Genomic DNA, 11,166 nt, shown 5'->3' on the forward strand with positions numbered 1-11,166 from the left:
AATAAGTACGAAAATAATATAACGAACAGTATAAAACGCAAATAACTTGTCTAAAGGTAAAAACTAAAATTAATTTGCCTACTAATATTTTTCTGAATATCATATATAAATAATTTGTCGACTTGATATATGATATGCATTGTGCAACACGTGCATTTGCACGGGGCTGCAATATCTGTCATAAGTATTTTATTTAAAATAAATATTTCTTGTTGGAGACAGACTTCATGATCATGGTAGCTAAATTTACTAAGCTGACCTTCTATTTGAATACTACATTCATAAATTACGTTTAGGTTTCATTAGTTTAAGTCTCATGATCAGTGCTAAAGCAAATGGTAAAATAAATCCCAGAATAAACTGCTTGATTGTTGTCAAATACAGGAACTCAATTCTCGAATGGCTGCCCCCTTTGGTTAGTTAGCAGAGCTTCTCTTGTCTTTGTCGCAAATAGGATCGTTATCATTGAAGGTGGAAACACTTTTTTTAAAAAAAAAATAACAGATGTAGAAGGAAAATCAAGAAATAAAGGTAAAAGAGCTAGTTTTACTATAATTGCAAACTGATATGTTGAGATTGAAACTCGATATTGAATTCTATAAAATGGATTACCATCTTTCAGATGTATTTGCTTTATCTTTCTCTAACATAGTAGATTAATATTTAAAGAAAAAAAAAACAGACACAACAATATTGTATTTGTAGTAAGTATATAAGCCTTTCTGAGTGCGGGTGTAGTTTCCCTCCCTTTCGTTGTTCATGCTGGAGTAGCATACTTAAAATCGTGACTTTTAAGATTTGTTCTTTCTGGAGAAAGAGGGAGGCGGCAAATTACATCATTGCGCGGGCGACAAATTGCCTAGGGCAGGCCCGATGATATGTACACTCATGTCCAAAATGATTGTCGCATATCTATAACTGTCTTCTTGTAAGAATATAATTTGATAATGATTTTGCAGGGTACTTTTAATACTGATGCTGTGTGTATAATCTGAAAATGTATATTTATGATAAATTTCAAAGGAAAAGAATTATAAATACGAAAATGAGAAAGAGTAAAAGAAAATGTTGCTAAATGGACAAGAAAGTTTCATTTTCGTTTTATTGTTCTTATTTACTGCTGTTTTGACATGAAATTTTCCACATACATGTCTTTGCCGATTATACACATACTAACATTATAAGAAATACCAGGCGGATTCGTTATCAAATTATATTCCTAGAACAACATATTTATAGACATGGAACAATAATTTTGGACATGAGTGTACATACAAGACATGAATATAGGATAACATAATTTGAAGTAATGCAGGGTGTTTCAAAATGAATATTAGGGTTTTGAAACTTTATAGTATCTATTACAATTAACTTACAATTATAAGTATTATCAAATAAAAGAGCAACTCAAACAGTTTTGTACACACGCATGCCATGCATTGTTTCCTCTGCCTCCCGTTAGAAAGAGTAAGTAGCAAAGATGGAGACTAGAGACCAGAAAGCTTTGTGTGTTTTAACCTTGCAAAGACTGAATCTGTAGTTACAGTGCAACCGTCTGTATGAATTGAATGTTTTGTGCCATATGGCGGAAAGTTTATGGGCCTTTCTCACCTATTGACTCAATGTGTGCCATGTGACGAATGAAGCTCACATCGAACACTTGAAGCAAAAACTGTTTGAGGTGTTCTTTTATTTGATGTATTTATAATTGTGCGTAAAATGTAATAAGTACTACGAAGACTTAATTCCCCGATATTCATTTTGAAACACCCTGAATTTCTCAGCATCAGTATTGGAACTAAGATGTAAAAAGGAGAGATTATGATTGTTTACAACAACGATATTATTATTATTAGTCAAGACTATAATTACTACAACAACACAAGTTAGTAGCCAAAAAATGTAATTAAATGTACACTCGTAACCCTTTCGGACCCACATGGCCAAAGTGGCACATACGCGTGTGTCACTTTTTTAATCCGCTCCTGTATGGTCACTAATTAAGATATCGGCATATATTGTTTTGCCAAATATCGTTGGTCCATAGTTTATCATTTTAGTTTCTTCTTCTTCTGTGTGTCGAATTTCCTTCTCAAATTTCACCCGTCAAAAATTCAAGAATTTTCGAATTTTCTTTATTACTTTTCCCCTGTAGCTTCATTCGTTGTAGAGAGACCTCCTTAAGACTTGTCAGGTAGATACGTCGGATGGATACCTAATTGTTGACATCAATTGGATGGGCTTGCGCGCAGTGTTGCCAACTACGGAAATTAAAATCTCCTTAAATTTGGGCAAAAAATTCGAAATTTTTGTTATAAACCTACCTATACGTCCCAATGCAAGTCAACTTACGCCAGTCGAACATTTGTTCTTACTGAACAAACTCGGGTACATATCGTTACAGTGGAGTAATTAGACGACGCACGAAAAATTCGGAATTAGGTTCTAACTTTTGATTTTCCCTACTTTTCTGTTTATCGAAATATATTTTTGGTAATGAAAAGCATTGTTTCTTAAATATCGCCATGATACTTGTAGGATATATTAGTAATGTACCAGTGATTATTTTAAGATAGTTTTCATCTGTCTGGTAGCAGTGTTGCCAGCTACGGAAAATTTTAATTCAAGATGTTAGGGGAAAATTACTGTTTTGTCTACTATATCCCTCTTGTTGACTACATAGGAACAAAAGTACCAGTATCTGAAACTCTTGTCTTTGCCCTTCACAACACACTATAGAAAGTTTCAATACGATAGTTAGGGGAAGTACAGTTGAGGTTTAAAGTAGACCTTGTTCTCTAAGTGGAAAGATAATTGATTTTTTTTACGTAGACTGAAATATTTTTTTAATGATCTGCTTACTTTATTGGATATCGTCACAATACTTGTAGGGTATATAATAGGGATACCAAAGCTTCTTTCAAGATAGTTTGTGTGTGTCTGCTAGCACTGTTGCCAGCTACAGAAAATTTTAATTTCCGATTTTAGGAGGAAATTTCGGAAAAATTCCCTTTTTGTCTCTATTATTTCCCTCTTGTTGGCTACATTCGAACAAACGTACCACTATCTGAAAGCCTCGTCCTTAGCCGACACAGCGCACCATAAAAAGTTTCGGTAGAATAATTAGGGGAAGTACAGTTGTAGCTTATAATAAACTATGTTCTGTAAATGGTAAGAAAATTGTGCATTTCTGAGTTAGAATGAGATTTTTTTTTAAATTTCATGTTTACTTTGTTAGATATCGCAATGATACTTGTAGAATACATTCTTAGGGTACCAAGGTTTACAATCAGATAGTTTACGTATGTTTTATGGCAATGTTTCCAGCCAAAACAATTAATTCCCGATTTTAAGTGAAAAATTCGGCAAATTTCCCTTTCCCCTCTATTATTTCCCTCTTGCTCGCTACGTTGGAACAAATGTACCACTACCTGAAAGCCTTCTCTTTAGCCTACAGAACACACCATAAAAAGTTTCAAATAGGATAATTAGAGAAGCTGTAGCGTCGGCATATCTGTTGATTTTTGCTTTTGAGGCGTAAAAAGTGTCAAAATTTCATGTGTATGGAAATAGATTTTTTTCTTTCTCTCTTTGAATGGAAGCCAGCGACTTCAGGTTTTCACTGTACCTTGTCAAGGCACCAAAGGATCTTTTTAGGTGAGTTAGACCCATATGGCAACAGTGGTGCTAGATACAAAAAATCTTGAATTTCGGTTAGGGATTTTTTGTAAATTTTCACCACTACATTTCCCTCAGTGATTTCCCACCCGCTCGCAACACTGCAATGTAACGTACACCAAAAAATAGCCACATTCCTTTTCTAAAAAACAAGGTCTTAACCATATCAATAGGGTAAATGGTTTTTGAGGAATACGTCACTAACTGACAAAGTATGAAAACGCCAAAAATGATCTGGGTCCGAAAGGAATAATCACACGATTTTGCTCGTATATGTACAAGGAAACAAACGATTTGTAAGTTACGAGGGCTTCGACTCAAGTTCTATTGATTATTTCAATAATCTTCAACATACATCAATAAATAATAGCTGCCAGAAAAAAAACAGACATTTGAAAAAAAACATGAAAAAGAACGATGTTTTTTATTGAAAAAAAAACTTCACAGAAAAAAAACCGTTTTTTTACAACACTAGCAATAATGATTAGTATTTTGGGGTTAAGTTCCAAAGTTGGGCGTCCGTTTCCAGCAAAAGTTTTAAAATTAACAGGAAAGATATGGATAATTTGATCGTTTGTGTGCTTGATAATATATAAGAGTCTCGAAAGATCTGTTTATTTGTTATATATAAGCGGTTATAAACATGGGACTATACGGCGAGCGGAGGGAACTACTTGGCGCAAGGTAACCGAACAGTTGCATTGTGGGAAAGAAACGAGCATTTATGTTATCAACATGGCGAATGTACAAGGACAATGAACTAACAGTTTTAACATTTGTGAAGCAATACGTTGATAACGAGCAAAATCTTTTAAAAGTTTGTGAAGAGCAGTGATTAGTAACAAATTGCAGAAAGTGTGCAAAGGAGATAACAGCGAAAAAACGTGGCGAAAGCGGACGTCCAACTTCGGAACAAATGCCGTATTTTGTATTAGAATGTGTATCTATTTGATTTACCCGTCTCTGATCTAATGACCCTTGCCCAAAGATAGTTCTTTTAGAGGAGAAACTACAACTAGATTCTTCTTAAAGAGGAAAATAACGAAATTCACGAACGGGAATCAGCACCAAAAGAAACAGTAACATATACAGGATGTCTCGACTGGCGTCGTTGAAATAAATGTTGCCGTCGATGAAGTAAATGTATGAAAAATCCCACATATGCTACAGATTTCTACGAAAATTCTCTTTATCGCTATGACACAAATTAATGAAAAAATCCCACAAAATCTCACCGAGAATATTTGGTACATACTTCCTGACACAAAATTATACAAAATGTATAGACCAACCTGGGTGCAGAAATCCGTTCATTTCGAAGTTATAGACGGCCGAAAACATGAAAAAATAAACTTTAAAGATCCATCGCTCCGATAGTATGGGACCTACCGTGGTAATGTCAAGACTTCACTTATGAACTGGCATGTGCCCTATCCAAAAATCCAAATACGCCCGTAGCCAAACCCTCTCCATAGAAAATTGTTGTGTGAGTACCGTAGGATTCTGAAATATGGATATTTGAATAGGACACATACCAGTATTAGAACGATGGACCTTTAAAGTTCATTTTTTCATGGTTTCGGCAGCTTATAATTCCGAAATGACAGATTTCTCCATCCAGGTTGGTCTATACCTTTTGTCTTACCTGAGTGTCAGGAATCACCTCCCAAACGTTGTCTGTGTTGTTTCGAGACACCCTGTATATAACTGGAAAAGAGGAAGACAATTGTATATCACATTTTCAAACTATTAAGTAAGTTGGAAAAGGAAATCCAACATTCCCATGAAATTTAATGGATTGACACATAGCAAACAAAAAATCCTTAAGTTTTACGTCCCACGGTTATGCCGATTAGGCTAAAGGAGACGGTGATGATGAAAATTGAATGAAATGGTGGAATGAAGAAAGTGAGAGGAAACGGAAGCGGAGAAAACCACCACACACGGTGTTTGTTCACTACAAAGTCACTTGGCGCGAGTTGGAATCGAAACAAGGACCTCATGCAGCAGAGGTGAACACTCCACCACCGAGCTTACGTGACCTCACATAGCAAACAAGCTTCCCCTGCCATCCGAACTTTAACGACATATATACCGTTTTGTGACAGTGGTACAAACCTAAATCATTTTAAAATCCCATCTCGAGAAGCAGAAATTCCCATTTTCCTCTTGAACTTACCATGCTCTACAAAATTTTTAAAATTTTCAAAATATCAAAAGTAAAGCTTCTGTATGTCACTCACTTCTTTCAACACATGAGTGAATTCAGGGTTTCCATGTTCATCAAACGGTTTATGAATAAATAATTAAGAGAGAGAAAATTGAAAATGTTGACGAAAACAAGTATACAGGGTGTCTCAAAAGTCTCCTGACATAGGGTTACTCTGTTATTATTAGAGTTACAAAAAAATATAAAAGGGGAAACCGCCTCCAAATATGATGTTTTCAACCTAAAGTGAAGGATTTAAAAAAAAATCGGACGAGCCGTTTGGGCTGTACAATTTTTATGCGCCCAATATTAAATAAAAATGTAGCGTTGTCATTTATCTGGATCCTCAACATAAAATGAGTGGAGGCTTGTTTAATATGAGGGCTGGCCATCGACACGTTATTGTAAAAGACAGTAACTCCATTCACTTATGTTGTGGGTCCAAGTAAATGGCAACGTTGCATTTTCATTTAACATTGGGCGCATAAAGAGTGTACAGTCCAAACGGCTCGTCCGATTTTAAAAAATCCCTTCACTTTAGATTGAAAACATCATATTTGGAGACGGTTTCCCCTCTTACATTTTGTCGTAACTCTGATAATAACAGAGTTACCCTGTGTGAGGGGACTATTGAGAAACCCTGTATTTTGTTGTTAAAAATTAGCATTTACATCACATATTTGTGTTGTAATCTTCAATGGAACGTAACGAGACTACGCAAAACAAACTTTATTCTGCAGTAATTTCGTGTGGAACGTTTTGGAAAATTATTTCACGTTTAGTATTTTATTTTAAATACCATAAGTTAGTTGTTAATAAGTTTCAGAGTGTTTTTTTATATATATATTTTTTTAAAGATTCTCAAGGAACTGTGTAAATCACTTACTTACGTGCATTTCCCAGCAACAAAAATTTAACAATTAGTACTGATTTTACTTTTATTTGAAGAGTCATTTGTCTGTTTCTCGTCCAGAGAGAATTTTGTTGCCGTCGATGAAGGATATGTATGAAAAATCCCGTATATGCTACAAATTCTACGAAAATTCCCTTTATCGCTATTGCAGAAATTAATTTTAAAAATCCCACAACAAGGAATTTTTCGCACGGGTTGACATCACTCTTCTGTGGTCTTATCTCAAATCATTTCGGCTAATAAATCAGTTTTACCGAAAGTGGCGTTTACCATCATATTTTCCCGAGCACAAAAAAAAAAGTTCCAAAGTACTCATATTACCATGTGGACCTAATTTAACTTCTTACGTGTAGATGAGGCTTTATTGAAACATACGGTTGAGTACAGGCCCAATTATCTTTTCAGAGGACATAGGTGCGCTGATAAATTTCTCATAAATTTTGGGAGAGGTACATGAGCCTACCTGTTAAATTTGGAAATAGCGAAAAAGAAAACAAAATTTTGTAACACATTCTCTAGAACTCAAATTTAAGAATTGTCATAATAAAACATTAGTAAACTGCTCTCTAAGTGTGATATATATAATAAGATTTTTCCAGGAATGTGAATTCTGTGAAGGTCGGGATGGAATTATTTAAACAGCCGGTTGCTTAATTTCTGTCTGGCTTGTCGGTTATGTAACATGGTCTTGAGAAGAAAATAATATATTGTTATGATACTATTCGTCGGAGGTCTTTGCTTCGATTCCATCGACGGACTTTTAGATTCACGACATCTACTTCTCTGGAATATTTTTTTTCTTTCTTTCTTCGGAAAGTTCAATTATGTTGTCTCAAGCTTCCTAGAAGCATTTTTGTATACCTTTGTGTTTTATTAAAGATAAGTGCAATAGCAGATTCTTTTAATCTCATATAAAGTCAATATCCTTGTTTCTTTCCTTACCTTTGTTCAATTTATCAACTTTCTACTTGTATCGCTACGTTTTCATTTCTTGACAGTGTTACTAGTCTGCGTTTGAGGACATTGCTCACATTCTACTAATTTGTAAATATTTCGAGCTCCCAGTTAGCTCTTATCTAGCTGATTCAATGGATTGCCTCAGCTAAAAGTTATTGTCTGGTAACTACGTCGACGATTATTGTTAAGTGTGTATTTTGTGTTTTCACCTTTTTGCTGGGGTTTAGCTTCGCACTTGGAATTCCTCAGAAAGTACAACTCAGGACTAGGAAGTGAATTCATCAGCTTGTGAGGTCTTCGACTCTCAAACGTTTTGACTTATGTGACGTCACGAACACTGTGTTATGAGAAGGTGAGTTGTGGATTGATCATATTTGGTATTGAGGAAATCAGGAGATGTGGTTTTGTTCGGATTTTAGCGTTCGGATTTTGTAGTCAACGCAGTTTCGCCTATTTTTCCTTCTCCGTTAGTTTGGTGTATTCCTGGCTGAACCATAGTTTATTCCTACATATTTCCGCTGTCCCAATTTTTCTCTTGCTGAAATTTTAATGCTATCCTTCATTTGAACCCAAGTATCCGAAACATTAGTGCCCTCAAAACCTTGTAAAAACGAAAATCTATTACAGTTCAATCTAGTATTCCACTCTTTCCTGGTTCTCCTCTAATTTCTTTAAATTAAACCTCTCTGTTTTCAGATGTTGATATTCTCTTTATTCAACGATAATCTTTCATTGTTGTTATCACTGCTACCAGATAGTGATCAGTGTCGTAGTCGGGTCTTCTGAAGGAGTGAACATCAATTATACTAGACTGTCTTCTTGCAGACCTATCTACTAAAACATAATCAATTTGATTGTGTGTTCTTCCATCTTAAGAATAATAAAAGAAATCTATCATTAACAAATTCAACCCGTTTAATTGTTGATATTAAAAGAATCGAAATTAAAATGCTATTTGTGTGGTCACATGCAAAAGAAAATTACAAAAGTTTACAATTTTTACTGGAAAGTAATGCTGTCATCCATGTTGAATGGTTTCTAATGTATTGAAATTTCATTTCTTTTCGATAGTATGAAACGTTACAAATAGTTTTACTGTAAATTTCCATAACTGATCTCCAAGTGGATATGTATACCAGCCAAATTTAGTTTTGTCAAAAGTTCAAAATACGCCTCTTGAAAACAGCTCTTATTTGTAAAAGAATACATAATGATCGCTTTTGGCTCTTGCAATGGTCTGTCCAAACAGTATGATTAAAAAATCAACGTAGCATAACATTTTAATGGTCTTCCGTTTGAAGGATTGCGCCCTTTCTTCGGGGAAGTGTTGCATTTGTATTATGGAGGGATTTTTTTTTTTTTTTTTTGCAATTAATAACAAAAGCTGCTTCTCGTATAGGCAAAAAGAAAAGGAAACAAGGAAAAGCTTGGTGTGGTGAGTGTAGGGGGCTCCGAATTTTACTACTTCGCCCCGGGTGCCAAAATCCGTAGCTACGGCTCTGCACCCAAAACACTTAGTTTTTATGAGGTTGCTTGACTAATAAGAATTGATTAACTGATCATTGTCTTATTGGGAACACATTAACTACATTTAAACACATAATAATGTAAATAATAAATGATTATTATAAATAATTCACATTATGACGTATAGTCCAACCCTGCCTTTTAGCTTAGGAATTCAGCTTTGGGTAAGAGGGAGAAGAGAGTTAAGCTGAGTTGATTTTTTTGTCCGTATTTGGTCGTACAAAGAGAAGAATAGGTGGGCAGACGCACACACACATAGCAACTTGTGAGCAAGAGAGTTCGCAGCATTTCTAATTCTAAGAATTTTGTCCTGGTGCGCACTAATTCCAAGAAATCCTCTTCCGTATACGGGGATTGATTAAGAAATATATAACGATAGCGTTATAGGAGTTAAGAGTAACACTGCCTCTAAATCATGAAGTGAAAAATATTTGGATGAGTGTGTATAATTGTAAGAATTTAGATAGCAACTGTCGCTGATCATTAGAAAGTGAATATGGGAGAACTATGAAATAAAGTAAATAGACATGCGTCATTTTGTTATAAAATTACATGGCGAATGCATTTTATCTTATCCCAAACGGTTATCGTCGAGTATACACGGTTAAAGGAGCACTCTGATTAGCCAAATTAAAGATACCTCAACGAATAATCCCCCTACAAGCGATGTTTTCTTCACTGCCTCTGTGGCGAAGTCGGAAGAACAAGCGCCTAGATTGGTGGTTCGCGCTCAGCCCGCGGTACTTTTTTTTAAACTTTTCTTTTTAGTCTTTTAGACTCACCTTGATGTAAACATATCACGCATGCGATTTAACTAACATATTTTGGGGGAGTAATTTTGTGGTTCATTGGGGTTTCGTCGCGTCTCAGCCACTGGTGGCCCGCTGGTAATATAATTTTCAAAACGGAAGTGGGAGCCACCGTGGGTTGTCGCTGCGGGGCTGCCAATTTTTGGCGAGATGTCGCTAGTTGCCCATCAGTGGTCCACTGACGCTTACGGCATCTGGTAGTCTTGTCATCTTGACAAAGAAAAAGTTCTAATTCCCTTGTGTTAAAATATATTCTAGCTGCATACTTCAAATATCGTCGAATGGGTGCCTCAGTGATAGAGTGCATACCTCTGGTACGTTGAGTCTCTGGTTCGATCCGTGGACGAGTAAGTGGTGGAAAACATCGTGTCCGTGAGTTTTCTCGGAGTAGTTCCATTTCCTCCCACTTTCTCATTCCATCCACCAATTATTCAATCAGCATTCACTTACCTTAATAATCGACTCCCTTAGCCTAAAAGGGCACAATCGCGGGACATTATACTGAAATATTTCATTAAAAAAAAAATATCGTCGAATCAAAATTAGGATTTGTTTCTATATTTGGAAAATTCCATCACACATTTCTTTTGTAAACACTCTTTATGTTTTTCAAAACAAAATATTCTTTCTTCAAAATAATCAACAACAAACGTATACCAAACAATTGCTTTTAGTTTTCAATCGAAATTTTAAGAGGAGGCACCAGGGTAAATTTGGCCGCATTCCAACTTTAATTTGTAAATATTCCTTTATGATTTCAAAACAAACACTTTTTTTTTAAAAACGGTCAATAACAAACGAAAAACAAATGATTGGATACGATTTGGGGTAGAAATTCGAATGTGTGGGGGAGGTGTGAGGGCAGTGAAAGTGTATATTTCTCTTTATAATTTCCGAAACAAATAATACTTTTCTTCAAAAGAATCAATAACAAACGATTGGCTTGGATTTTGAATCGAATTTGAAATTCGAGAGACCACAGTGAAGTTAGCTACACCCCAACTAATTTTGTAAATATCTCTTGAAGTTTCTCGAAACAGACGATGTGTTCTTCAAAACAATCAATAACAAAC

This window comes from Thermobia domestica, chromosome 14, assembly GCF_964235325.1.
Source record: "Thermobia domestica chromosome 14, izTheDome1.hap1.1, whole genome shotgun sequence".
Taxonomy (NCBI): domain Eukaryota; kingdom Metazoa; phylum Arthropoda; class Insecta; order Zygentoma; family Lepismatidae; genus Thermobia; species Thermobia domestica.